This window comes from Alligator sinensis, unplaced genomic scaffold, assembly GCF_000455745.1.
Source record: "Alligator sinensis unplaced genomic scaffold, ASM45574v1 scaffold135_2, whole genome shotgun sequence".
NCBI classification, from domain to species: domain Eukaryota; kingdom Metazoa; phylum Chordata; order Crocodylia; family Alligatoridae; genus Alligator; species Alligator sinensis.
Window position 1 is genome coordinate 506,583 of NW_005842067.1, and position 6,031 is coordinate 512,613.

The window sequence follows — 6,031 nt, forward strand, 5'->3', positions numbered from 1 at the left end:
CCCACCCACACACCCACACATCCCCACAAACACTCCCCCCACAAGCCCCCATACCCACCCACATCCTCACACACCCCCACACCTCACACACATACATAGCACCCCATCCCTCCACACTCCCCTACAATGTACAAGAGTAAGACTTCACTTTGAACTATTATGGAATCACTTCTATATACACCACATAAACGCATACAAATCAGGACAAAAATATATTTTTAATAAAATTAAAATATGTTATTGTGAATGTTTAATTTTTAGTATAACAATTTGGGGGTTTTTTGGGATACAAGATGACAGACCCCCTTCCCAAAAGGAGTACTTCTGGGGGCAAGGGGTGGGACTTCCAGTGGCAAAGGTCAGGGGTTAGGGGGTGGGACTTCCATTCCCAAGATAGTGACCAGAGGCAGCCTTTGACAGCTCGCCAAAACTTGTTAAGTGGCCCTCCACCTGAAATAATTGCCCACCCCTGTCCTAGAGCAAAGGCCTTCGTTCAGTATGACAATTAAACTTTTACCTAATTTTAAACAAAAAGTCAATGACAATACTCGTGCATTTGAAGTTAGGCACATATTTAAGTACCTTGTTGATCAAGGCCTAAGTCAGGACAGAATTTGGCCTTCCTGCTCTATGTTGCTTCTGCGCTGTTCTTGTATTGAACATTCAAGAATTTGCTTACTTGTCTGGACAGTTATAAAAAGATATTGCTTCTCCCATTGAACAGAGGAGTATGTGTTTGTGTTTCATGTACACAGCATTCCCCCTGCCCAAACAGTTCACACTGGTATCGGGAGGTCTCGAACTCACCCCAGAGCAAACATACTACATATAACACTTACATTAATGAAGAATTTTTCCTCCCTTGGCAAAGAAGAGGAGGTTAAATTACTTAGTTCTCAGAGGGAACAGACATGCCAAGTTTCAGGTTTTTAAATGAAGAAATATTTGAGCCATCTGAGCCTAAGAAAGCATCAAAGCATCTTAAATTCAAAATTTGGCCAAAGAAATCACAGTAAGACTCAGTGAGACCAAGATTGGAAATTTTCTTCCTGAAAGAATTATTTTGACAAATTTATTATCACTTTAAAAAATATATGTTTTGCTGAGAAATCCTCTCTCAACCTTGCTGTAACATTGCTGGTAGAACACTGTGATAAATATATAGAGCTAAATTCACCCTTGATGTAACTGCTTTGACGCCAGTGAAGCCACACAAAAACTGGTAATTTTATAAAGGTGGTGTTATCCATATGACCTAAAGAAGGCGAATGTTAAGAACTAGAGTCACCCCCCTCTACTGAGTTATGAATTTAGCCCTGAAAGGAAAAAAATAAATCAGTGAAGTTTTATGTCAAGTGAATTACATGCCTTGCAACTGCTGGGTTTACAACTAGAGGAGGAATATGGGTATTTTCTTGCAGTCATCATTGCTATCTCATGGAATCATGGCCTGTATTTTTTAATGCACCTTTACAAGAATCTACGTGTGTGGTATATTCTTTCAAGGTTACATGTCTCTCACAGAGAACAATAGCGCTATTCTATACTTAGCTTTGATGAAAGCCTTTAGGTTAAGGGGTGGGCCTGTTACAAGGTTTGCTGCTGATGTCCGTAAAAGCCAGGCTTTCCAAGAACAGTCTAGCCCATTAGATTCTGCTGTAGAATATCTGTAGTAGATAGTGTAGAACTAGTCTATCAAGGACTCCTTGCCAGAATAGGAGGGGTATTTTCAGGCAGTGCCAGTGTTTGTGAATTAATGAACCTCTGGACTAAGCATGCTGCCAAGATGCTTTGGAATCAGTTCGATTTTTATACAAAATTTCAGGATGAATGGCTGTGGCCTGGCATGGTCTTTGTGCATCTTAGTTGATATTCTGCCACTCTCATTGCATAAAAGGCTCTAAAGCATCTTGCTCTACATTTTCAAGGCCTCATCTACCATAATCCCTTATCTTGAGGCAATTGTTGTGCACCTTGAGTATCTGAGAAGGGAAATGGAACATCTGTCCCTTTAGGCTAAATGCAGACATTCATGGAGATTAGGGGGAGGTTAGAGTATGTTAAAAATGGCCACCTGATCCAATTTAGTTCTCCCAGGTGTGGACATTACACTTCGACCCAGTCGCAGTGATTGGAAATTAATCTAAACCCCATAACAGAAGTTCCAAGCACATCGATCAGTCTAAAAATGGTGGGACCCAGTCTAAGATAAACCTGAATTGATGTAGACTCAAACTTAATGAGCCTAGGTTAGACTGGTGAATTGAACTTCAGTACAGTTATCTGTGCAGCCCCAGGGCCGGGAAAGCCTCGCCACTGGTCCTCATCCCAGGGCTGTGCTTTTTCTATGTACCCCGCTGGCATCAGGCTATTTTTAGCCCCTCCAGCCCTTCATCACCCCCTTTGCAGACCAGCCAGCGCCCCCCACCCCAACCACCCATCTGCTGCCAGGAACCTAGGAAGTAAGCATCAGTGGGGAAAGAGGAAGGAGGGATGGTGGGGGTAGGTTTACCAAGGGGTGGATGGAGGGGCCAAAAATATTCCCTGCCCTCCAAGCCCTCCTGCAGACCCTGCCTGCCACCCTCATCCCCCCCAATCCCTTCCACAGATCCTGCCTGCCCCCACATCATTTCTGTGGATCCCACCTGCATCTCAGATCTCCTTAACCACTCCCACAGATGTGGCCTGCCCTCCTGATCCCCCTGCTAATGCAGCCTGCTGCCCTATCTTCCAGTCACTCCCACAGATCCCACCTGTCCCCCCAATTCCCCCAGGGATCCCACTTTCCCCCTTTCGACCCCCCTGTGGACCCCTGATTCCCCCTTGAGCCTGCTTGCCTCACCATCCCTCAACCTCCCCCACTAGCCCTTCCCATACTGACTTACCTTAGATCAGGTGGCTATTTTTAACGTGATCCAACTTCCCCAAATGCCCCCGAATAGCGCCACTTAGTTTTAGTGAGAAAGGAGTTCTTTACTTAGGCAGGCTTTACTTTTTTCCTAAAAAGCTCTCTACTTACATGTACATGGTTATAGGTAGTTATTGAACAAATTTGTATTTCAGTTCTCATTCTGGGAATGATTCAATGCCACAGATATGGTATAAAACACAAAGGAGTAAATCAAGTCACTGGAATAAAAGAATCAATTAAAAATGTAGGAAGTATTAGACATGCTTGGACCCTGGTATTGCAAGACGCTGACTGTCCTTGAGTTCCAGGCAAATCAGTTGTAATTCTGGGTGCTCAGCATCGGACAGGGCCATGCCCCCTACCTTCTCTTATACTTTAAACGCCAATTGTACTAAGTAGGAGAGTTGGAAGGTCCTAAAGGATACAGAACAGGGACTCTATATTCCATTATGAGTCTGCACAGGGAAAAATACTGTTGACTGTGCTATTAAAAAAACAACAACTCCATAACTGTATTGCAGTTAAGGCCTAGGAACTGGGACCTCAGTGGACTAAGCCCTGTACAAAATCAGGTCTTTGCTACAGGAGACTAACACTGTCAGCTTGTCTAAGTTTCTTTTCATTTCTTTTATTGCTTTTATTTTTAAATATTGAGATCACACTTTCCTCCTGTTTACTGGAGTTAATCCTTTTGATATCACAGAGGTTTCTGTTATCAAGCAATAGTGATGTCAGTTTGCAACACCAGATGGCATAATGGAAAGAGATGTAATCTTAAAGCCAAGAACTCTTCAAGCCACTAACCTTTTGGTACAGCTTCTCACTTATATTGCCAATGGCACCTGTTTTTAAAATTGACAGCCTATCAAAGCTTTTTTTCTTGGAAGCATCCTAACAATAATACACAGAAGAGGAGTAACACCAAAAAGGGGCATAAAGTTCCCTCTTTATACTCAGAGTCCATTGGATATAATAGAAGCGTTTCCACTGATTCTGGCAGTGTTTAAATCAGGTCCTATGTCACTAGTTTACTGCAGTAAGTGTGTTACAATTTGGATTGTTTTTTAATATAAAGAGATTTTACAGTTCTTCCCAATTTGCAGTAGAGAGAGATGCTTTTAAAAGTTATGTGACATTTCAGAAAATGCACACTAATGATTACAACATATTGTCTGTACCTTTTTCCTCACCTACATATTTTACCCCGAACCTGAATTTAAAAGTTGCATGATGTTACTTTCTGGAATTCCTTTCAGTAGCAAGCAAACAACTCAGGTACTTATAACTCGAATGTTGACAGGCCCCAAATTGATTAAAATTCTCTTGAACTTACTAACGTAGGACAGTAGAACTTGCTTTAAAACAAAGCAAGTAAATACCTACTGGATTCTATATTTCTGAATTGTATCATTCACATGACGATTATATTGCAATGCACAAGTGTATATTTAATTCAAATTTCTATTGTGTTTACATCATAGCTGCTTTTGAATCTCATTTTATTTTCCCTTTACAATACTGTTCTTACTAAGCCATTCCAGGTCCTTCCATGGTAGCAAATAAAACAAAACTCAAATGCTATTTTTATCACTTGCACTGTATTAACTTCTAACACATGGCTTCACTTGTAACTCACCAAATCCAAATAAACAGACTAAGGCGTTGATCCCCCAATGGGATCACACTTTTAAAGTCTTGCACCCCATAGAAGGCAAGGGCACTCCGTCTGGGTTTCCCGTGTGGCTCTGATTGCATTATCAGAGTATATGTGCAACATGCCAGCTCTGAACTTCAAATACAGGTAAGGCAGTTGTGCAGGTGCTATCTCCCGAACCACAAAGCTGCTCTAGACCATTGGCATCTCCTCCACCAATTCTTTCTACACCAGCATGTTCAGAACCAGCACAGTGTGCAAGGGGTGTGAAAATCTCCATGCATAGCCAGTCTGTTCCTTGCCCCACTGCACCAGATATTGGCGGGTTTTTTGCAGCATAAAGAGTCCTGTGCAGTCCCCTGCCAATAGCTCAGCGGCATCAGTAATGCCCTGCAATCCTAAGGGATACTTTCCCCATGTTCTCCACTGGCTGTTTTCCATAAGATGCCCTATCACAGAAAGCATTAAATGTGGACATAAAAGCGGCTACTCTTTTCCAGGCATCCTGTAATTAGTCAGAGTTTTCATCTCTTTGCAGCAAACTTTTATGCATAAAGCAGAAAAGTTTCCTCTTCACTGCAATGTTGTTGCCAGATGTTTCCACAAAACTTAAAAACAACAAAGTTATTTGTGTGTGCTTGTCTATGACTTCACCCACAGTGTCTGCTTCAAAATGCTGCTGCTTCTCCTCCTCCTCCTCAAGTAAACCAATTAGTTTTCATCCAATTTCTTTCTAAAGGCTGTCTATTCTTGCATTTGTCATAGTGTCTTAGGATTTCACTGATGTGTTATTGTACGAGACCACAGTACTCAGAAATACTAGATAGAATTGAAACCTTTTCAGACTAATCTTCAGCAGTTCCAATATCTTGTATTTTTTACAAAACAAGAGTAAAGTCTACCCCAGTCATTAATGTTTTGACAATACAGACCCAGTGACAGCAGGATACGGCATACAGAATTTTTCTTGCTGCTTCAATAAACTCGACGGGCCAACTTGTCTGCTGGTGTAATTGGACATAGCTGGAGCCGACTGCATCAGCAAAACATTTAACTCGATGCGATATTTCGTTAGCCACATATGAACTTAATTTTTTTCAAGGCTGTTATGATGAATTTGGGACACAGGTAAGTTTGGATTCAGGTTCTTGCCAGCACTTGCACTTTGTATTTGGTTATATCATTAAATTTTAAGTTTCAACATGTTCATTTTCATGTCTCATGACCAATTCCCTTTTCCTATGGTTTTACTCCTTTAGGCCTAATGTCAGGAGGGGCCAACACTTTCATCTTCCATTTTTCAGTGTTCCACACTTAAGTCCCTTAGGGATGTATGCATATACACTCACATGTCCACACACACTCACACATTCTTCACTAACATATATGAAAGAGAGGTAGCAGAAAGGTAGAACAATTGAACTGATGCATGTGGGTGTAAAGGAGTTGGAGAAGGGGGGAAAGAG